General features: G+C 37.0%; 1 pseudogene; it reads right to left on the reverse strand.

Moving 5' to 3' along the window:
* Positions 1-6,920: 6,920 nt before the first annotated feature.
* On the reverse strand, positions 6,921-19,919 carry LOC118800538 (annotated as a pseudogene).
* Between the last annotated feature and the right edge of the window lie 4,413 nt (positions 19,920-24,332).

Raw genomic sequence — 24,332 nt, forward strand, 5'->3', positions numbered from 1 at the left:
TTTCCATCTGCTGTGCTGCTAAATGATAACCAGGAAATACAAGAAAACTACACAAAAGAGTGGCTAACTGGTAACAGCCTAATATCCACACACACACACACACACACACACACACACTATCGAACCTGTTGTGTGGTAAGCAGAGCTGGCAGCATGCTAGCTAACACTAACCAGCTACTGCTCCTACTCCTGGTTAGCAGCACTGTTTAACATTTAGAAATTGGTGTTCAGTTGTAGCTTTGATGGTTACTAAATTGTGGATTTAAACAGGCTCTTATTTCTGATTATTTTTTCTGCAGGGAGAGCATTATATACCAAAACATTTGACTCTGAAACTACAGTAAAGTATAGGCTATAACATTATAAAAATGGGTGAGTAAAATTAAAATAAAGTATAATATACATACGTTTACATGCTGTTTTGTTAAAAAACATTATTATCTGTGTTTTCTGGTGTGTGATAAACTGCTTCTGATGCTTAGCTAATGTTAACATGCTAGCTAACTTACATAGCCAATAATGTTTGCTTCATACTAAAGGGTTTAGCTTATTGTATGTTATTTGGTGCAATTTATATTTTTATAGTTTGGTGCATTTTGTAGACCCTTTTTAAGTTAACAACTTAATATGAATGCACACAGCTCAGACAAACTGTTTTATTTAATTAATGTTTACTTTAAATTTAATAAGCAACGCATTTTTTTAATTTTTAATTACAGAGTTAGAAACAAATAACTGAATATTAAAAGTCAACACAGTTAATATCAAAATTCCAAAAGAAGAATTTAAAATAAACCATAACCATTATTTTGAAAAGGCAACCCAAAGACACAAAACACCCACAGCTGAAGAATTACTCATTAACATAAGACAACTATTATATTTTCTGGAAGTTCAACAAGGGGGCTGGATATGTAGGAATAGTTATTTAAATACAATGTTCATTTATATTTATACTTACAATATTTACAGTTGCATGCAGTAGCCAAGGCACTATGCATACTTCATATAATACATGGAATACTGGAATAAGTTTTAAAGCTCAGTAACAACACAACTAGCTAATCTCACTGTCTCTGAACTGATGAGATTATTAGTGTAGCACTTGGAGCAGAGATTCCCAGCATTCTTAGAGGTATTGTTGGTTTTTGTTAATCAGCCCTTTTTCCCCGTTAACATTTCTATTGACATAAGGTTTTTGCGTTTGGCTTAGATTTTTGTCTTCATGATCCATTTTTGACCCCAATGAAGTGATTAGTTGGTGGCTGCTCACAAAATATTGTTTGTGATTGTGATGTTCCCATCTGGGACCGGCTGCACCAACAGAGCTTAACTGAGAGGGTCTTCACTGCTAAGTCAGTTTAGGCCAAGACCAGTTTTAAAAGAGGACTTTACGCTTGATGCACCAACCAAAGTTACACCTAGGCACAAGTAATACGGGTCTTAGTGATGCACATTCATGGGAAAACATATGCTAAGCAATCTGGGTTACTAAGCAACACTACTGCATGTTATCTAATACTGGCAACTTGTCACTTGATGCTACCAAAATACAAAACACTATCAAACAATAAAAAGTAATTTCACCAACAGTGAAACCTGCTTATTTACTTAATTATAAAGACTGCTTAAAGTCACACGGATAAATAAACATCCCAACAGCTCAATTTAAAAAAGAAAAAAGTTAATATGGGAGGGTTCAGGAAAACAGTGCACAGTAGAATGGTGTTTCTCAAAAATCTCTGAGCCGTGACCATTTAAAGATGTACTTTGGGGTGTATGAACATCCCATCCTCTCCCCTCCCACTGAAACACCACAGCTGTTCACATTTCTTTGTATGGGGGGTGTGGGCTTGGAAGAAAGCCTCTTCTGTCTGCTTCTGTTTTAAACACTAGCTATATTGCTGGCTCTGCTTCTACCTGTAGTATGTTCAAAGCAAGGACTTTTCACAGAATGCATGGCAGAAAATGATGTTTATGAACCTAAATAAACAAAACAACAACTATTCGCTTTGGTTTTAACTGCGGTGTTAAAATGTGTGGCAATATTTGCAGACATCCAACAGTTTTTTCTAAACTCAGCCATTCTGAACAAAGTGATATGTCTGCTTTTGTGCATGTGTTGTAACATAGTTAGCTAACCATGTACTGTTGATACAAAAAAGTTATAAGTTAGAGAACTTAGTTGTTTAAGCACTGCTGCTCACTGCGTCAGTTAGACTTAAGACATTAAAGAACTAGGAACTTTTTAAAGCTGTTACGACCTTGAAAAGGTCTAGAATTTGACTTAATGCCTGGACCAGCTTGGAGTGAAAGTTATGCACTGTCTTAGTCAAAATTTAAAATGGTCTTGACCTTACACCCAAAAAGCTACGACCAACTTAGCTTACAATCAGGCGTAAGCCCTATTGGTGCAACCAGCCACAAACTGAATATTTATTAAAAACCCTTCTCCTATGATTCTGTATAAAACAGAGTAAATTAACCATGTGATAGACTACAGGAAAGATATTCATGTATGAATGGATATGACTTCCTTATACTGTAGTAATGTGATCTTGTGTTGTAGCATCTGGTGTCACTGTCTTGTCCGAGTGACAGGCCAAGTCAACAGGAAATGTCTTAGTATTCCCGATGGCTTGAAATCTGTAAACCAAGTATTCTGGGGGATTTTGTTTGTCATTATCTTTTTTACTTTTACATTCTTTCTTTTTTGCTCTCTGACCGCTCTGATCCGTACCACTCTGATCCGTACCACTCTGATCTGTCTGATGTGTATAAAGTTCATCACATTTGACACACTTTTCATGACATATCATAATTGTATGTTGTTTTTTGCCTCCAGGACTTAAAACTGGAATCAGAGGTGTTGAATGTACATCATAGAAAGTGTAGAGATGTGTCTGTTTATCACAGTCGTAAAAAGACAGTTTGTGTTTCTCACAGTCTAAAAACACTCCCAGCTTTGAGACCTGTTCTCTTATTAGAACAGGAGTCTGAGAGGGATCATTAACATAGTAACCTTTCTCTTTCTCATAGTGAAGAACCCAGTAGCCGTTCTGTGGAGTTAAAGGAACTTTTCTCCTCTTCTCTGCTGTTTCATTGGTCACTCCAACATACCAGGATGATGAACGCTTACATGACTTGCTATTCTTTGTAGTATATGGTTCTATCATTACTGTTATCTCCCAGTAGTACCGCCCTGAACTGATTCTCTCTTCACAAAGAACATGGTTAAACAGTGTCTTATCATGGAGATCTGATTTACATGTTACTCTTGACTGACGCTTTCCAACTTCCAGAAAAGAAGCGCTTAATGCATCTGGTCTGATAGCAACTGGGGGGAGAAAAAAAAAACACAATACATCAAATTAATATAAATTGAGGTTACATACCTAGAAAACACCAATAATATTAAAAATAGACACCAGTCTTACCTGTCGTTGAACAAAAGGTTAAAGAAAACCACAATTCTGTCTTTATTCAGCACAAAATGGACACCAGTGACAAGTTTTTACCCTTTCAGGCAGAGCGAGGAAGACAAAAGTATATGGATACTTTGCTAACTTTATCTTTTTGCTTGCTGTCCTCTCATCTGCCTTTTAAGTAAGAGTGTTAATTAAAAATCGGTGTATTGTAATATTCCACGCAGGCTGTTAATTATTAATGCTATGATATGGGGTCAGTAATATTTCTTGTTTTCCTTTTTCATTACAGATAAAGCTCTGTGAGAGTAACAGTGTTTTACCTTTACATGCAAGCATTTTTTCCCAGTCTGCAAAGAAAAAATAGTACATATTTTGAAGGAGCAGATTTTTTTAATGACACAAATATGTTTTAGCAATGGAACAAAATTAAAAGTATTTAGAAATTTACCTGGAATTTCTTTTTCTGTATGTTTTCCTGAAAATGTTCAAAGAAAAGTAAGTTAGTTTTCTGAAAGAGTAGTTGAGATTCAACAGGAACGTATTTCAGTTTTAAAGTATCCCTGCTAGCTTCAAGTATGAAGTATAATCAGTACAGGCCTCTTCTTTAATTCACCACATTATTTCTAGGTAGAATAATTTGTGGAGTTTTGCACTGATCACCATTTTAGACTATTTAAAACTTGTGACAGTGGAGAACTTTGTTTAAAGGACTGTTTTACTAAATATAGGGGACTGTGCCTCCTTTTTTGCACTATATTAAATACAACTGCAATTCCAAAAAGGTTGGGATGCTGTGTAAAATATAAATAAATGTAAATAAAAACAGAATGCAATGATTTGCAAATCTCATAGACCCATATTTTATTCATAATAAAACATAGACCACATACCAGATGTTGAAAGAGAGACATTTTACCATTTCATGAAAAACATTAACCCATTTAGAACTTGATGGCAGCAACGCATCTCAAAAAAGTTGGGACAGGGCCGTGTCTACCGTTGTGTAGCATCCCCTCTTTTTTTTAACAACAATCTGTAAACGTCTGGGATATGAGCAAACCAATTGCTGGACTTTTGGGAGAGGAATGTTGTCCAAATCTTGTCTGATGTAGGATTCTAACTGCTCAACAGTCCTGAGTCTTCTTTGCCGGATTTTTTGTTTTATGATGCGCCAAATGTTTTCTATTGGTGAAAGGTCTGGACTGGAGGCAGGTCAGTTCAGCACCTGGACTCTTCTTCTGCAAAGCCATGCTGTTGTGATGGATGCAGCATGTGGTTTAGCATTGTCTTGCTGAAATATGAAAGGCCTTTGCTGAAAGAGATGCTGTCTGGATGGGAGCACATGTTGCTCTAAAACCTCTATATACTGTTCAGCATTGATAAAGCCTTTCCAGATGTGTGAGCTGCCCATGCCATAGGCAATAATGCAACCCCAAACCATCAGAGATGCAAGCTTTTGAACTGTGCACTGCCGATAAGCTGGATGGTCCCTCTCCTCTTGAGTCTGCAGGACACGGCGTCTGTGGTTTCCAAAAAGAATTTTGATTCGTCTGACCACACAACAGTTTTCCCTTTTGCCTCAGCTCATTTTAAATGAGCTTTGGCCCAGAGAAGACGGTGGCGTTTCTTGATCGCGTTGACATACGGCTTCTTCTTTGCATGATACAGCTTTAACTTGCATTTGTGGATTGCACGATGAACTGTGTTCACAGACAGTGATTTCTGGAAGTGTTTCTGAGCCCATGCAGTGATTTCTAGTACAGAATCATGCCTGTTTTTAATGCAGTGCCGTCTGAGGGCCCGAAGCTCACAAGCATCCAATATTGACCGTCGGCCTTGTCCCTTGCGTACAGAGATTTCTCCAGATTCTCTGAATCTTTTGATAATATTATGTACTGTAGATGGTGGGATATCCAAAGTCTTCACAATTTTACATTGAGAAACATTTTTCTGAAATTGTTCCACAATTTTTAGACACAGTTTTTTGCAAAGATGCCCATCTTTGCTTCTGAGAGACTCTGCCTCTCTAAAATGCTCTTTTTATACCCAGCCATGTGAGTTAGTTGCAAATTGCTCCTCCAGCTATTTTTTATTAGTACCACTTACTTTTCCAGCATTTTGTTGCCCCGTCTCAACTTTTTTGAGATGTGAGTTATGAAATGATAAAATGAATGAATGAATAATGAAATGGTAAATGTCTCACTTTCAACATTTGACGTGTTTTATGTTCTATTGTAAATAAAAAATGCAAATCATTTCATTCTGTTTTTATGTACATTTATTTACATTTTACACAGCGTCCCAAATTTGTTTGAATTGGGGTTATAATATTAGCTGATCTTATCAGTTATAAGTTCAGTTATAATTTTATCCATCACAAAAGTACATGTAAGCTTAGCCATAGTTTAATCTAACAATTATCTTGTGGCCTAATAATGTGTACATTCAAAAATATTTAGCAACCTTAAATTAGAGTGGCATTTTGATTAACCTTTGAACATAATGGTCAAGACAAATTTACTACTATTTTTCTGAAAGGTGTTAATATACACCATAGTGTTATCCTATAAATCTGTCTTCACCGACTCAAACTTATTTGTAAATTTCAAAGATATAAAATTAGTTTTGAATTGATCTATACTTTTGAGTTTTGAAGTATCACTTTTGGAAACTTATCAAATCAATTAGGAACAGTGAGAAAACAATGAATGAAATGGAAACAAAACACGTGAAAAGTGGTATTTATGTATGAAAGTATGTAACAAAAGTAATTTTTAAGTTGTAGTTTGAGTGTCTTAGTTTTGCTTATCTGTCTCAAAACAAAATGTGTTTGTTCCAGGTTACACTATCAGACGATGCTCATCATGTCACAGTGTTTCTGAATTTACTTTCTCTGATTCTACTTTTAAGCACTTCAGGTGTATTGATCTCTACATAATCTCTACATGACAGTGGATGTGATGGTGGTACCTGAGATTTGAAGGGTTCCCCTCCGCTTGGACCCCGCTTTAAAATAAATGTGATTCTTTAAAGTTCGCCCTTACAGTTTTATACATATTTTTGTGAGGTTGTTTTTTTACTGGTGAATTTACTGCTGAATGACTAAATAACTGGAAACAAACACAAACAGTGTTATTAGTATAGGTGAGGAAGATCTTCAGAGGACGATGTTTTCTTCTGTGTGATACATGCATGGTCATAGGTAGAGATGTGAAGTTCAATATTTTTACCTTTGAGGTAAAACCATGGACAGATTATAAATTGATTAAACTTAATTTAAAAATCCAACAAGTTGATGCAGTTTTTACAGTGCAATAAGTACAATTTAGGGCATGATAATGGGCAAACATGGAATTAATGTTAAATTACTCATTTAAACCATGCAATTTCATAATACGAAGAAGTACTGCAATAAGAAATTAACTTTCATCTTCAACTTTTGTTTTTCCACCAGAGAGGTCTCCAAATCCCTAAATCCTACATAGTGTTGCTTTAAACCATGCAGTTCCACAATGCAAAGAAGAATACAGAATCTGAAAATTTACCTTCGTTGTCTTTTTCTGCATTTGACCCTGTGTTAATTGTTTCTGGTTCTGCCCCTGTTTAAAGAAAAACAGGTTCAACATTATCTTTAACACTGTAATATACAGTTCCATCTAGAAGTATTGGCATCTTTGGTGAATGTGAGCAAATGAGGCTATAAAAATATACCATGGTTTGTCAGTGGACTTGCACTGAAATTATGAGAAAAATCTACCCTTTCAGTGAGGCAAAATTCCTTGAAAATAAATATTTCTTAAAAATCCCTGAAATTATTTTAAATAAAGTGTTGAAAATCACAGTTTATTAACAGTTCAAAAGTTAGTATTCATGATGGTATAGGGGTGCATTAGTGCACATGGCATGGGTGATGTGCACATCTGTGAAGGCACCATTAATGCTAAATGATATATACAGGTTTTGGAGCAACATATGCTGCTATGCAAACGACATCTTTTTCAGGGAAGGCCTTGTTTATTTTTGCAAGACAATGTCAAACTAGTGCTGGATGATTTTCACAATTAATTCGGTTAATTCGAATTAACTTTAATTAAAATACCAACAAAAACTATTCAAATTTTCAAGACGTACAAAAAACGCATCTTAAATAAAAAACTTCGCCTCTGACCTCAGCCACGCGCGCTAGAAAAAAAAACAAACACTCCAAGATGGAGGCACGTGGCACATCGCAGAGGCGTGAGCTCGTACCAAAGAAAGGTGGAAACATCAGTTCAGTGGTATGGAACTGGTACAGATTTGAAAAGTCAGATGTTGAACAAATTCATGTGAAGTATAAGTTGTGTCGAAGGGCAGTTGCAACCAAATGTAACAGTACGACGAATCTGTTCCTGCTCTTATGACACAAACACCCAGTGGAATGGGAGCAATTAGTGAAACAACACAATGAAAATGAGTGCGGCTGGGAACATTGTTAAGGCCTCTGCACTTCTTGCGAAACAAACTTCTCGAGGGTTGTGTGAAGCCGAAAGAGACTTCGCGAGCTAATAAGCTCGCATACTTTATGCAATTTGGTGTTGCCTGTCGCGGATGCTCCACATGACGCTACGACATTTTATGGTAAGTTTCATGGCTGCTGGAAAACGATTCTTTCATAATTCTAACTATTGCCACGTTTACGTTCAGAATACTGCCATCATTAAAGGTGGAACGGGAAAATTCAAACAAGAAGCTGGTGAACAGAAAGCCAACTTCGTTGGCCAGCCTCGTCCTCTTGTGAACCTAAATATAAGATAACCTGTATGTTTTGGCGCTCAGTACTAGTTAGTGTTAACAAATAACAGACTTGGCATCTTACATTTTGGAGGTATTCATTGTTTATTTAACAAATGCGCGTTTCACAGTGAAATATTAGTGTATCTGCCAAAGCCAAAGTTCCTTAAAGTTGTCCATCTTTGTTTAATGGCACGCCTCTTTTTTTACCGACCAATCACAGGCCCTGTTGCATAGCGTCTTCGTCTGCGGAGTTCACCCAGCTGCCATGTGTGCGACACGGCAAACGAAGCCTCCACGCGACGCCTGCGGTTGTTCGTTTTCTCCACAATTACGCCGCATTGTTTGCTGAAGCCAGGCGAACATCGTCTCCGCAAGAAGTCTGCTGAGGCCTTTACCTTTCAAATGGCATCTCTCAAGCCTGAAACAGTAGATAGGGTTGTGTTCCTTTCAAGAAACCTGTAAAGAACTTTGTGGTTTGCACTTTTCTTAGGTTAAGGAGGTTATGCTTGCACATTATTTAAAGTGAGAGTTGCTTGTGAGCTTTAATGAAGCTGCTTGCTATTCTTAAAAGATTATCACTAATTAAAATGGTTCTTTTATGTTTTATTGTTATTTTTTGTTACAAATTTTGTTGTGCTTACACAGTTTGAGTCCCCTGAAAGGTTATTTAAAAGTAACCACTATTTGCACACTTTAATAATTATAGTTGGTGCTGTTACTATTTTTGCACTTCTGCAGTCTTTTAAATTAAAGTGCAAAAAAGAAATTGTCTTTTTTTCCAATGGCATTATGCATAAATCGTAATTGGAATCAAGAATTGTTAATAAATTTGAAAATTTTACTTCTTTGCAATATCGTCCAGCCCTATGTCAAACCACATTCTTCATGTATTACAACAGCATGGCTCCGTATTAAAAGACTCCAGGTGCTAAACTAGCCTGCCTGCAGTCCAGATCTGTCACTACTGAAAATATTTGGCGCACTATGAAATGAAAAATACAACAAAAGAGACCCCGAACTGTTGAGCAGCTGAAATCTTATAGTAAGCAAAAATGGGAAAACATTTCACTTTCTAAACTACAGCAGTGTAACACAGTGGTAAACATGCTGCCATCCCAACTTCTTTGTAACGTGCTGTTGGCATCAAATTCAAAATGGTAATATATTTTTCAAAAAATAGTAAAATATCTTAGGTCCAACATTTGATATGTTGTCTTTGTAGTATTTTCCTTTAAAAATATGGTTTACAAGCTTTGCATATCATTGCATTCTAATTTCATTTACATTCTATACAGCGTCCGATCTTTTTTGGAAATGGGTTCTAAGTAAAAACTTTGAAACAACTGGATCTGAGGTTGATGTGTCTGAATGAAGACACAAGTGTATTTTGGAAGAGTGAGGATTTGAGAGCCAAAACTTCCTACAAGTATTGCAGACACTGCAGGAGCTCAATAAATCTCTGTAACTACAATTAGACAATATTTCCATGACATCAAACTATTTGGAAGGCCTGTCTGAAGAGAGGCTCTGCTGTTATCAAACCACAAACTGTCGCTGTCTGTACAAAACCTCCTATCTCCATTTTTGTCATTTTTCAATTTTTGACATAATTTGTGAATACCAGCTGAAACTTTCACAATGATGGACCAGCAAAACTGCTCTAAAATGCTTGGAAAAAGGTCTTGTTCCATTAACTCCCCTTCAAAGTTAAAATGCGAGCTCTTGGAGTGTGCTGAACATCATTGGTAGATAAAGTCTTTGGAAAGGCATTAAATATTTTCGCAACTCAATGGCAGTAAAACTACCACAGGACGAGTATGTTTTGGTATTTTGATTTTAAATGGTCTGTAACCTCTCAGGAGAGGACATAAACACTGCCATGGCCAATCCGCAACACCTGTAAAAGATGACATTAGCCCAGGACCCCAATGTATAATTAATCCTGTCCAAATCAGACTAAATTCATGCAGATAAGAACCCTATCCTCAGTATGAAATATGGTGGTGGACCCTATATGTTTTACTTCCTAAGGTCCTGGAAATCTTGTGAGTTCCATGGCATAATGGACTCCATCAAATAAGTTGGAGAGTTTGCAACGAAGTGAGCCAAATACAAAGAAAACCTGAAAACCAGTGGGACCAAGTGAAGACTGAGGTCTCAGAAGCATGTGGAGAGAGTTTGAACTGAAATGATGTCAGATCCCTGTCTATGTGTTCTGCAACCTCATATCACGTTTTTGAGAAAAATTGTTTGTATAAGATTTTTAAGTTGTATAATTTTGCCTCAGTGAAGGTTCATTTTTCTCCTCATACTTACCAAGCCTAAGAATAATTCTGAAGAATGTTGTAAATTCAAAGTATTAACATTGAATGTGAATAATTTTTTAATGTTGAGTGATAAAATCTCAAGTTGACTGTTTTTACATCTGCAGTGCTTTGTGACTGACAAAGGTAACTCGCAGGCTGAGACACATTCAGTAAACATATGGACAGTTTAATAACACTTATAAAACCCTTAATTTGTGCAGTTGGTATGTTTTGATCATCATAGTAAAAGGTTTAGATCATACTGAGTGGTGGACTATCATAAGTGCACACTTCTGAAAAGTATCAAATGAAGAAAACATGAAATGCAGTGAAATGATGCTGTTACTCAAGTCTACTCACCAACAAGAGGTATTTGCTCTTCTACATGACCTTAAAGAGAAAGAAAGCATCAACACTTACGTATATAATTTATTCAAACATTTATATTTTCATTTATAATTTCCAGTTTTTCAGTAATTGCATTATGTTACAGCAAAAAATTAATCTAAACTAATAAATTAATATTAAAGATCAACTTCCTCACAACAGCAGACTGAATCTGACCTACAGAAGTGAGCTCTGGATCTTTCAATCAATTTTGGCCTATATTCCAGATAATCCCAAAATTTTGGGCTTTAATTAGGTTTCTCTGATAACTACACATTTTCTAAGAACGAAGCATTCAGTAGAATGTAGTAAAGGTTGGAGATGCAGCTTGTTTACAGTGAGTCTTACCTTCTGATGGAGACTTTTTGTCTTTAGGGAAAATGTAGCCTACATTGCAGAAATATTCCAAAAGTTACAATGTTGTCTGAATGTATGAAGCTTTTAATTAGATTTCACTGATAACTATATATTTCCTACCTCTAACCTTGAGGATGATGAGCATTGTCATTATGGTGAAAACCAAAAGACTGATAACCAGTAAGATGGTGAAGGCTCTCCATCCTGGAGAAACTGCTGATCAAATATAACATGTATTTTATTAATATATCACACAAATATTGAGATGACAGTTAAACAGCATCAGACAGAATAGTATGGGACTAACCAGGTTCTGAAGTTGCACAAGCAGGTTTGAGTAGCAGTACTCTTCCCTCTCTCATCTCCTGATCAGATAAACCCACAGAACAGGAGATCCACTCTGACTCCAAGGGAGAGAAAAGCAGCCAAGAGTTCACACTGACCAACCCTTCAGAATCTTAGCAATGAGAGTCAGAGAGGAAGAGGAAGGGGGAGATACAGTAAAGGAAAGGGAGAGAAAAGGAGAGGGAGAAAGAGTGACAGAGAGGTTTAGTGCTCATTAGTGAGTGAGAAGTTTTCTATACTTTTATACTATTTATTGTAGATCATCTTAGTGACATTCACTTTACCACCTTACAATAATCTTTCTTACTTCTTTTTATACTAATAACTAAAACATAAAAAGTCAGATCATCGATCCACCACCATATTTCACAGTGGAGGATGAGGTACTTTTTTGCATGGTTTGTTTCCAAAATCCTTAATTTTGGTAAAATGTAACCATAGAACTTGGTCCCACTGAAAGCTCCAGTAATGTCTGGCAAACTGTAGGAGCTTGAGGTTGTTAGGCCTTGTCAGCAGAGGCTTTCATTTGTTCCGAGCCTCAGACTCAACTAATGTGTCCAATTCCCCAGCTGTGTTCCTTGATGATTCTATGGCCAATATAACCATCCTTCTCACTGTGCGTGGGGTCAGTATAGACATTTGCCCTCTTCCCAGTAGATTCTTCACATCTCCAGTAGCTTTAAAGCTCTTAATTACTGACCTGATAGTGGAAATGGGAATTTTTTATAACTTTATTGCCATAAACACATATTGACAGGCATTTAACACACAACAAATTCCTTGAGATTTGGGCTGCACTTATCATACATGCTGTATACACATATACAGTAGATATGTATGTGTACACTAATAAATATACATATGTGTGTGTGTGTGTGTATGTGTATATATATATATATATATATATACACACACACACACACACACACATCTACACACCCCTGTTAAAATGTACAAAAAACAGACCAAAATGACTCATTTCAGATTTATTTCCACCATCAATGTGAGTACATAGTCTGTACAATTCCATTGAAAAACAAACTGAAGTCATTTAGAGGACGAAAATAACAATATAGAACTAAAACAATGTTAAACTAATTAACCCTTAAACTAATATTTTGTAACTAATACTCCTCTGTGGGAATCACACACCGTGTGTAGGGAGTTTACTTTGGCAGGACGATGCCTTTGTAGATCGTGTTGTTACGCTGCGCTTTTGGTCTTTTTGTTAGGAGTTTTTCAGTTAGTCTGGCAGACTTTAGTTTTTAAGCTACAGCCTTCAACATGGCGTCACTGGAAGTCCAGAAATGGGCATTTTCAACTGTTTATTTTCTTGTAGACATTTCCTAATTTGTGCAGCTCAACAGCCTTTTTTTGTAAATCATTGCTGTATTCTCTGGTCTGTCTGACTGTAAAGATAACTAAGATAATTTGGCCTTTGTGTCACCTGTTCCTAATGGTTCAGATGGCAATAATGGCTATAAAACATTTTTTACTCTCAAGAATTTCCAATGATTGTGGCACACATAAATTTGACAAAATATTTATTTCCTGATAACAGTGAATCGCAGCTCCCCAATGCCAGCAGCACTCATGCAGCTCCAGACCATGATGCTACCACCACCATGCTTGACTGTAGGCAAGAGACAGTTGTCTTGGTACTCCTCACTAGGGCGCCACCACACATGCTGGACACCATCTGAGCCAAACAAGTTTATCTTGGTCTCGTCAGACCACAGGACATGGTTCCAGTAATCCATGTTCTTGGACTGCTTGTCTTCAGCAACCTGTTTGCAGGCTTTCTTGTGCATCAGCTTCAGAAGAGGCTCCCTTCTGGGACGACGGCCATGCAGACCGAGTTGATGCATTGTGTGGCGTAAGGTATGAGCACTGACAGGCTGACCTCCCACTTCAACCTTTGCAGCAATGCTAGCAGCACTCGCGTCTATTTTTTGAAGCCAACCTCTGTATATCACGCTGAACATGTGGACTCAACTTCTTTGGTCGACCCTGGTGAGGCCTGTTCCGAGTGGAACCTGTCCTGGAAAACCACTGTATGACCTTGGCCACCGTGCTATAGCTCAGTTTCAGGGTGTTAGCAATCTTCTTACAGCCCAGGCCATCTTTGTGGAGAGCAACAATTCTATTTCTCACATCCTCAGAGAGTTCTTTGCCATGAGGTGCCATGTTAAATATCCAGTGGCCAGTATGAGCGAATTGTTCCCAGAACACCAAATTTAACAGCCCTGCTCCCCATTCACACCTGGAACCTTGTAACTCTAACGGGTCACATGACACCAGGGAGGGACAATGACACAATTCGGCACAATTTGGACTTGTTCACTGTGAGGTGTACTGACTTGTGTTGCCACCTGTTTAGACATTAATGGCTGTGTGTTGAGTTATTTTCAGAGGACAGTAAATCTATACTGCTATACAAGCTGTATACTGACGATTAAGTTATATCCAAGTTTCATTTCTAGAGTGTCCCATGAAAAGATACAATAAAATATTTGCAGAAATGTGAGGGGTGTACTCACTTCTGTGGAATACTGTATATTTACACACACACACACACACACACATATATATATATATATATATATATATATATATTATAATTTATATACATATAAAATAAATAAAATATACACTTGTGTGTGTATATATATATATATATACACGCACACAAATACTTGGCATCCACCTCCTTAACAATCCTTCACAGCAAACACACTTACATTCAGGCACTTCTGTTTACTCATATTTACTCATTAATACTAGCAAAACCATCATGTTTAACTGAATTGTTGGCCTGTTTATTTTCACTTCTTCCCATTAAGGAACAAAACTTATATCTGAATAGTTGTTTCAGTGTTTGAATACTAGAACCTCAAATGGTTATCCACGTACTACTAATGCAGCTTCTCGAAGGGTAAAGTAAGTCTTCTGTGTGGCCACACACCTACCACTACACTATTAAATAAAACTTAAAACTAGTTATAGTAGTATAATGGAATGCTTGCTTACCCTGCAAAAGTGTTTGTTTTGCACAAAAACATAACTGCTTCACTTTCTAGGTATAAAGAAACAAGAAATAAAACATACAATGTCTAAAAGTAAATTAATTTAAAAATCTTTCAGCAAATATACATACACAATTTTTTATAACTTGAATATTCTTGACTTTAACTGTTAGCTCATTGGCAACTTAACATGAATGTTGCTACTTTGGATGTTGTATGCTTGTTTCCCAGTTTTGAGAATTTACAATATCTAAATTTTAGATCTATTTATTAACAAGTATACTACACCGCAGCTCTCTGTAGTGGTTTCTAAAGTGGATTATAATGTAGTGACTAAGTTGTGGAAAAATATGAAATATGAAATTTTCTGTAGCAACAAACATTTAAATAAATGTCTTTTATTTTTAAATGTAAGACAGTTCTGACCTTGTGATGGTTTGATGTTGCAAAACTAACTTATATTTCTAGAAAACTTGATTAGTTATTCAAGCTATAATACGGTTACTGTTTATTCTAGAATGGAACAGAAATTTGGACTGTGCTTTAGCTACGAGCTTTAAGAGTAGCACTGAGAGCATGAAGTAACATTTTTATATCTGCTTTATGAACAAACCTGTTTTATAGTGATTAACACTGTTCCTGAGTTCTCTTTCTCCTTTGTCTCTCCAGGTGAGGGTGGGCTTTGGTGACCACCCACTTGATGCACAGGTAACATTCATTTGGTTTCCAACATCAGCAAATGAGAGGAGAGGAGGAGATCCAACCACTAGAGCAAAGGATGAGTAGATGATTTTACATGGAATGAATGAACATGTGGGAAAATGTTGTAGCTGGATTATTCAGAAAATACATGTAGCTAAACAAATACGCAAATAAAACAAGTAAAATAAACAAAACATATTTAAATAGATATCCATTTGTTTAGAATAATCTGATCCTGATGTTTGAATAATTACATTAATTTCTCACCTGTAATATTTAGGACCACACTAGCCCTCTCATACCATTTGGTACTCTGGACATAACACACATATTCTCCTCTGTCTACTTCTGTGAAGTTCTCTAGTTTTAGAGAGACGTTCCCTTTCTGCAGTTCTCCAATCAGAGACACTCTGTCTCTGTACTGAGGATCTCCAGCGTTCTCCTGGACCTTTAGATCTTTGTACAGCAGAACTGGGTTCTCTTTTTTATTGGGACGATACCAGCGTACTTCATAGCTCTTAATGTCCAACACAGTGGAAAGTCCACATTGCAGGACAACAGAAGATCCTATTTGAGCTGAGATGACTCTATCAGGAACTAACAAAGAGAACGCATCTAAAAGAGAGAGGCTGTTTTTATTTTTTAAATTTGTAGTATATTTATATTATATATTCTTGAGTCTCGAGTTCTGAGTCTTAAAATTGTAATGTATGTGGTTGTGCTGCAAATTACCTCCATTTGAACAAATAAGAAGGTCAAACATCAACAGCAGGACTAGCATAACTGTTAATGGAAAACAATTTTAGTAAAATACATACTTATTTAATATGTTAATGGATATTGCATCCCATGTAAAAATACTGAAAATACAGACAAATGCAAACTACTTAAATGTTGAAACTTAAAATTTAAAATATGTTCATGATAAACGCCCAAAGCTCATGACATATTCTGATACCTGTTTTCGTGGTCTTTTGGCTCCAGTGGCCTTTTCAATGAAAACTGATTAACAAATGAATCCAGTAAAGGTAATTAGTATGTATTTACTGCTGAACAATAAAAAGGTTAGAAATAATGCTTATTTCGCATGTACAGCATTATATGCTCGTGCTTGAAATGCAATGCATACTTTCAGGACATAGTACTCTCATTACACCTTAACTTCAGACCTGAATTTGAACCCATTTTACTTTCACTTTGTTAACTCCAAAAAAAACAAAAGCCACAAAATTGTCAAAATGAATGAATATCATAAAAAGAGTAAAATATGATAAATTGTTGTGGTATCTGCCAAGTAGAAAGGCTCAGATATCAGCCACTGACTAAAATCACAGCCTACCTTTACGTGGAGCCGGTGAGGTGTACTAAAACATGTAAAATATCTTGAAGGGAGTCGGGATTAGCCCAGATTATTTAGTCCAACCGTTAAGAGGTCTTGAACATTAGAGCAGAAACACAAGGCTTTATTTCCAAATTATCAGAATGTAAGGAGTTACATCCAGAGCTGCTGCTGTTTTCTTGCCACTGTTGCCGCACCTGGAAGCACCAGGAAAACCTGAATGAGGAAACTGGCACAGAGGACAGGAATGCAGCTGAGCATGACTTGGTACAGTCACTGGCATCTTCTACTTTGTGCACAGGTGTAGAAACTTTTTCACAGTTCTGTTAACTGGACTTGGTGTAGGCTATTTAATAAACAAGTGTCCATTTGATATAATCTATTGCAGGCGCGGCCAAACGTTGGAGGGTCACATAGAGCAACACCAACTCATTAGATTTACTTTTGGTATGTTGCCAGTATATGTGATGGTATATGTAAAATACTCCAACAGTTTCCTTACAAAAGCTCTCAGTGAAAAGATCTTCTTCACACTGGTGATCTCTACATCTTCTCCTGTAGCTACACCAACATCTGTTATGCTCTGTAAGCTCGTAACTGCTACATGGATTGTTACACTTACATATGCTCATTTACATAATTCACATACCATTTACATGACGCACACCCTTAGTCACGCAGAAGTTTCAACTGGGACCCAATAAAATGACAGCACTCAGCGGCTCATGAGCCAATGGCTGTGCTTGTGGGTGGAAATTAAATGCACTGTTCCCCCTACTAATGAAACTTTATAGTGTTAAAACTATGATGACTGAAAAGCAAATAAAGTTTTATCTTTATATATATATATATATATATATATATATATATATATATATATATATATACATATATATATATATATATATATATACATATATATATACACACACACACACACACATATGCAATCTTTGTCATTTCTGGCTGAGATTTTTTGTTGGTGAATTGCAGGAATTTTTGCTATTTTTTTGCAAAATGGCCTTGAACCATCCGTGCTCATAAAGGACTAGACCTTTCCTGGATGCTCCTTTTACATACAAGCATAACTGCATCATATTTACAAAAACAAATAAGTTAATAAAATATTATGTATCTTGTCTTTGTACTATTTCTGTTCAAATACAGGTCAAAGTAGATTTATAATTCACTGCTTTTGCCTTTATTAACATTTTTTCCTACTGTCCCAACTTGGAATTGGGTTTGTAATAAGGTATCTGTCATTAAAGGCTTCAGAGTAAACAGGTTCAAATGCTGGAACATTCGCTTTCATGAAAATTGGGGAACTTTGCAAATGCAAACAAATATTGATGCCATCCATAAACAATGAACCAAGTGAGCTGTGAGCTTTAACTTTACACTAAATAAATTCTACATCACAAAGCTCAGTTAAAATATGTGTCCTATCCTAACAGGGGTCTGAACAACCCAGATCACTGCTACACTACATACATAGATGCCCATTGTTTGTGTCACCTTCGCCTTGGCCACTCCCACCTGTTTAGAAGCAGTGATTTAATTCTGGACTGGCCAGTAGATCAGAGTTGAACTAGAGAGACAGTAAAAATGTTGCTGGACTGGTTTAACTGTGAAACTGCATCATGTTTAAAGATTCTTCATTTGATATGAACAAATAAGCAGCAGCTAGCAGGGCAATATTAACAGCCATAGTTTTGGAATGGGCTGTCCAGCAAGCTCATATAGTTGTAATGACTAAGTGTCCACATACTTTTGACCATGTAGTGTATATTATATTTTCATTATGACACAAAACTACTGAAAGCTCTTGTCGTCCCTCAGTAGTTGCTTGGCAACAATGGCACACACTAAAATGAACTAAATTTTTTGATGGAAGAATAGTTAATTTTGATCATTATTAACTCTAAAATGTGTATTTTATCATATTTTAAGTTTTTTTTTAGTTAAATGCAGGTGATTTTAGACTAAGTCTGATTTTAAGCAGTCAAAAACAAACAGCTGCCTGTATTTGTTTAATAATAAAGGAGTATGTATGTGTATACTGTGAACGATATACTGGCTTTTAGAGTTAATTTAACTGAAAAAAACAACAGTAAGTTCTAGGGATGGGAATCTCTAGGCACCTCACGATTCGTTTCGATTCAGAGGGCTGTGATGCGATTCTAAAACGATTATCGATGCATCTTGATGCATCTTTTTTTAGTTTTAGTTTCTAATAAATTTACTTTATTCAATGAAAATGTGTTTATCATATTTTATGTTGTTCGTGTTAAATGCAGGTAATTTTAGATAAATCACCTTAGTAACAGTTTCAGTTTAGTGAGCATTAACACTGGGATAAACAGTGAAACGAGATAACGAGATAAATTAGCCTCTGTCAGTTTTGACGTTTTTCTTTCTTATTAAGCTGCAACCTGTTTATTTCTGTCGTTCTTTTCTTTAAAAAACCTCATTACCCCGGTAGACTCTTTTCTCTCTGTGTGTGAGTTTCTTTCTTATCTGTGTTTCTCTTCTGCGCTGCACGGACGCGGCCATCGCTGACGTCACTCGCACGGCCTGCTGGGAGTTGTAGTCTTTGCCTGACTCGCCATTTTGGTATAAATAGTCGTAGTTCGTTAACGTCTAAAAAACCCGCATAACGCAGCAACACAGTTAATAAAACAGCACTCCCGCTTCTTTCTATTCACACTGACACAATTCTGACACCACAGCGCAGCTTTTAGAGCTTAAAACTGCGTATTATTACTCTGAGCTCTCCAGGCTAATCCGACTAGCTGGGTTAGCGTAGCTACGTCTGCTGAGCTAACAGAGAGGAACTTCATGGACGGTTTAACCCCCACATATCCGATATACTCCGTTTTTTTTTTTTACCTTTTTGCTTCTATTTCTTTCAGAGCTCATAAAACGCCACTATATTTGTAAAGAAGGCCATATTCAGACAGACCTACACTCCGCTCCTCAGTACAGCCAGCAGCGCTAAGATAAGCTACTAACTTTGCTAACTACATATCTCGGCCGACATATACAAGTCATCTAACCTTAAAGAAACTCGCTGATTTTTTTTTTTTTCTAACTCAGCTGTGTAGAGTGAGAAGGAGGATTCAGCTAAGGAGTCGAGAGGAATCCAGAAACACTGCAGCAGAAACCAGTTTGTACTGGTTTCTCTGTGGGTCTGTCCCAAAACCTAGTGAGCTCTCTAAGTAGCCGCTGTCTACATAGGCAGCGTTCCAACCGTCATCTATCCTTATAGGGCAGATCAATGAGACTCTCTAGTTAGACGGCAGTGACGTCGCCTCTTGTTCCCGCCCACTGCACGAGACCGGCGTTTACTGACCTCAGCCGCCAGAATCACATTTAGCCAACATGGACCTGCTCTGGCAGTTTATATAGCGATTTAACTGTATTTGCTCTGAATGAAACAGCAAAATAGACAATAGTCGTGGTCAAACGTGGAAATTAAAAGAATTCAAGCACTACATACTCTGGCTATTTGTGCACCTTTACGGCTAGAAAACAGATAAAATAGCACAGAAAATCAGAATAACTTACATTTGAAGATGACGTCGCTGCTTGTCGAAGCGCTTCTGCCCGTCATTTTCAAACAAAAGTTGCGCTGGCAGGACTAAACAGGACTTACAGCTGCATTTATTAAAGCTCCTGTCAACATGTTTTTGTTTTAAAGGGGAACTCCACCACATTTTCAAAATTAAATGGTTAACATGTCAGCAAAGTCTTTTGGAGTGGTTTTAGTGTGAAACGCTCTGTTCTAGAGAAACTCAGCCAGGAACTTGAACAGTGGTGGTGAATGGAACCAGACGTCTGAGGAGTTTAATGCCTCTAAAAGCTCCTTCACAAGAAGTTATTACAGGAAGTGGTTATGAATACACAGCTTGATGTCTGGGACAATGTTTTAGAGTACTGTTTGGATACATTTAAGGAAAATATAGTAAAGAAGAATGTACTGAATGTCTTTGTCGTGTATGACCCGAATAACTGAAAACCTTCAGGTTTATGTTTATGAATTTAACAGGAGCTTTAATTCAGAGTCACTTAAAAAATATTACAGAGCACTGATCTGTGGCTACACTGACAATGATGATAGACAGCATGTGGTTGCTTGTATTGATTTTATCACTCAGTTCACAAGTAACAAGACTACAATCAAAAGTTATGAAAAGATGCCTTCATGACTAAAAACACACTGCTTTTCTTCTCTCTTGTTTTTCAGTATCAGTGAATGCTCGTCACAGTTCAGCGACCCAAATGTCTGGGACTGATGATGTTTTATGTTTCACAAACGTTCATTTCATTTATAGGGTGTCTAACAGCCAGTCATTCTTCTCACCAAACAGCAGAATTAAATGAAATAAAAATAAAAATTAGATTAGAAAAATTAAAATAAAAATTAAAAGTAAGGCAGAGCTTCTTTTTCCTCTCTGATTAGACCACTTTCATTATTTTTTTCACTCTTTCCTCAGTAACTTCATTGCTGAGCCTCTTTCAGACAGGTCATCAAAAGTGGCATTATTAATAGATTTTCAATACATAAATATGGACAATTAAGCTGAAACAATGTGCATTTTAACATACTAGAAATATTATTTATATATCCATGGCTCACATTTCTAACTGTGCCTACTGTATATACAGTAAGTATTAGCTAGTTTACACAACACTCATTGCACATCGTTATTAGATAATTTTGCTGATTTCCACATTATTTCTTTTAGATATGGGCAAATCATTCAATCTATTCCTGCTGTGGATAAAGTTCATCACATACCACTAAGTTTATTTGAGATATTTCAAGTGAATATTAAGGTCTGGGATATAAAACTGGAATCAGAGGTGTTGAATATACATCATAGAAAGTGTAGAGATGTGTCTGTTTATCACAGTCGTAAAAAGACAGTTTGTGTTTCTCACAGTCTAAAAACACTCCCAGCTTTGAGAACCGATCTCTCACTAGAACAGGAGTCTGAGAGGGATCATTAACATAGTAACCTTTCTCTCCATCATAGTGAAGAACCCAGTAGCCGTTTATTAAAAGGGCCCATATCCTACATTTTTCTTCCATTTCATTTGTTTCCCTGAGGTCATTTACAATGTTTGTGTTTTATGTACCAAAAATAATTATGATTAATTTTTACATCGCTATTTTTCAACCTCTCTTTATTCCTTAGAAGCAAACTGGCTGTTTTTTGTTACTGTGTGTAAGACTGATATATGGAAATGAGCTCTGTTCTGATTGGTTGCCTTGTGTTGAGCCCCATTAAAAAAGCACTCGGAGCTAAAAAACATCTTAGGACTTCAGTGTGAATGGGCAGGACTAAACTGCTGTGGGCTAAATGTGTGGATATATGTGAATGTGCTGGTTTCTATGTCATCACAAAAACAATGAATTTAAAACAAGCTGTTTTTGCAGATTAATTTCCATATATGAACTGGGGAGTGAATGACACTGTTTAAAACTTTAATAATGTTTGCAAACTTTACCAAACTGCTTTATTTCAAAATAGTTAGGAAATTTTGGTTTTCAGAATGTTTATTTTATCGCTTTGTTAATCTTACCCCATATCATCATTTTCTTGTAGGAAACCTTAAGCTCCAATAAATATGTAACCGGAACACCTGTTTTTCTTTCACCCATGGTTCCTGTTTGCTCTTTTAGATCCAATTATATTATGGGTGAGTTACTCGTAACAAACAATAGCAAAATATTCTACAGAATGCAGGCTTATGGTTTCTAATATGTCTGTTGGTTTCATGTAACAGGGGTCTGTTAAGAAACATAAATGTTCTGTTTGTTTCCTTGGTTCTACAAGTTTAGAGGGAATTATTCAAATCGTTATGATACTTGAAACATATTTCATTTATTTAGTCATGGTGAATCAGATTTGGGCCGACACAAAGAAAGAGGTCACTCCTGTGGAGGAGGCGTTCATAGACTGTGTACCACCAATTAGAGTTGGAGATGGTGAATAGCCAATCACCCTTATGGGAGAAGGACCTATCAGCAGTCTGGCTCCACCCCAAGTGGGGAGGGCCTATGGCCAGAACAAAACCTGAGCACAACACATTTTAGGTGGGAAGAAACAGAAAAATAAGAATTAGAAAGAAAGCAGAGAGAACCAGTTTAAGTTTAGTACCAGTCCAGACCAGATTATAGAACGTTTGCTACCAGATCTGAAAAACTTGTCTTTTGTTCGTCTTCATGTTTGTTTTGTTTGTGTTCAACTTAAGCCCTTTAAGTCACGCTTAGAAATAAAGTGAAGGAGTCGATTAACTCACTTCATCTTAGAAAAACCGAGAAAATTAGTTTATAGGCCTCAAAATCTGAGCGAACCCCAAACAGTTACCCTGCTGAGTCTAAGAAGTCCAGCCGACCCCAAGCACTTTGGAACCGCATTAAGACCTGCCACCATACCCACGCATACACCAGTCATTGTGGGCAGACCAAACACCTGGAAAGCGGTGAAGCTCTCCTCTTGGAGTCCCTGTGAGGTACAAGATGACCTGGTCGCTGACTGAGGCCACCTCAAACATCTGCCTGCCCCGCTGCTGGGGTAAAGCTGCTTCGATCGACGTGAACCAGACCCGCGGCGCTTGAGCATGTTCAGATCCACCCCAGGCTCAGGTTCAGCACCCTCTGGAAGGGTTCTATCTCACATTCTTGATGCCACTGTACTCTCTTTGATGCGCTCAGGTTCTGATAATGTTCAATTTAATAGGTTTAAACCCTTTTTATAAATATGTATATACATATGTCCATACATATATCAAAGCTTAAGGCTTCCCTTACCTTAATGCCTCGAAGTTTCGAGCCGCCCTTCCCCAAGGAGTGCCTTAAGCCCTAGCGGTGAATACTTTTCAAGCAGTTGATTACACTGAGCTTGTATGTTTCTCCTTGAATCAACTATATCATTGAAAGGATCTTGTTTGATATTCAGCCCAATAACTTGCCTTTTGATTGAAGCATCCTTAGTGTGTGTTTCGTCTCTTCCTGTGGTTGGTCTGTGACTGATTAATTCAGGTTACCCTAGACCCTCATTTGAGGTCAAAGTAATAGTACAATAATTGAATTGCTTGTTTCCTCAACATTGATGGCCGAATCCAATTGTAATGGCTTGTAAAGCTTACCTAAATATTCGAGCTTGACAACAACTTTACCACAGTTTTGATGGCTTCTCAGCTGATGATGAGCAGAAAAGATGGGTTTGTGCAATTAGGTGGTACAAAGGAATAAACTTGTCATACAGAAAAAAAAAAGGACCTTTGCATCAGCATTTCACTACTGCAGACTAATATTATGCTGAAGGCAGTTTGCGCTTTAAGTTGGTGCTGCAGCCGGTTTTAATGGAACAGTTTTCATGTTCTTCTTGAAAAACTGTCGGCATTTAAGAGAGCCAAGTGCAGGAGTAGGGAGGATCAGACACAGCAGTGCTGCTGGAGTTTTTAAACACTGTGTCCACTCACTGTCCACTCTATTAGACACTCCTACCTTGTTGGTCCACCTTGTAGATGTAATGACAGAGAGCTTAAAGTTCATCTGTTCCTGCACAGTTTGTGTTGGTCAGCAGTGAGACTGAGGTGTTCAAAAACCAGCAAAACATGCAATAACATGCCACCACCACATCAGTGCACAGCACTG

Source organism: Colossoma macropomum, unplaced genomic scaffold, assembly GCF_904425465.1.
Source record: "Colossoma macropomum unplaced genomic scaffold, Colossoma_macropomum, whole genome shotgun sequence".
NCBI classification, from domain to species: Eukaryota; Metazoa; Chordata; class Actinopteri; order Characiformes; family Serrasalmidae; genus Colossoma; species Colossoma macropomum.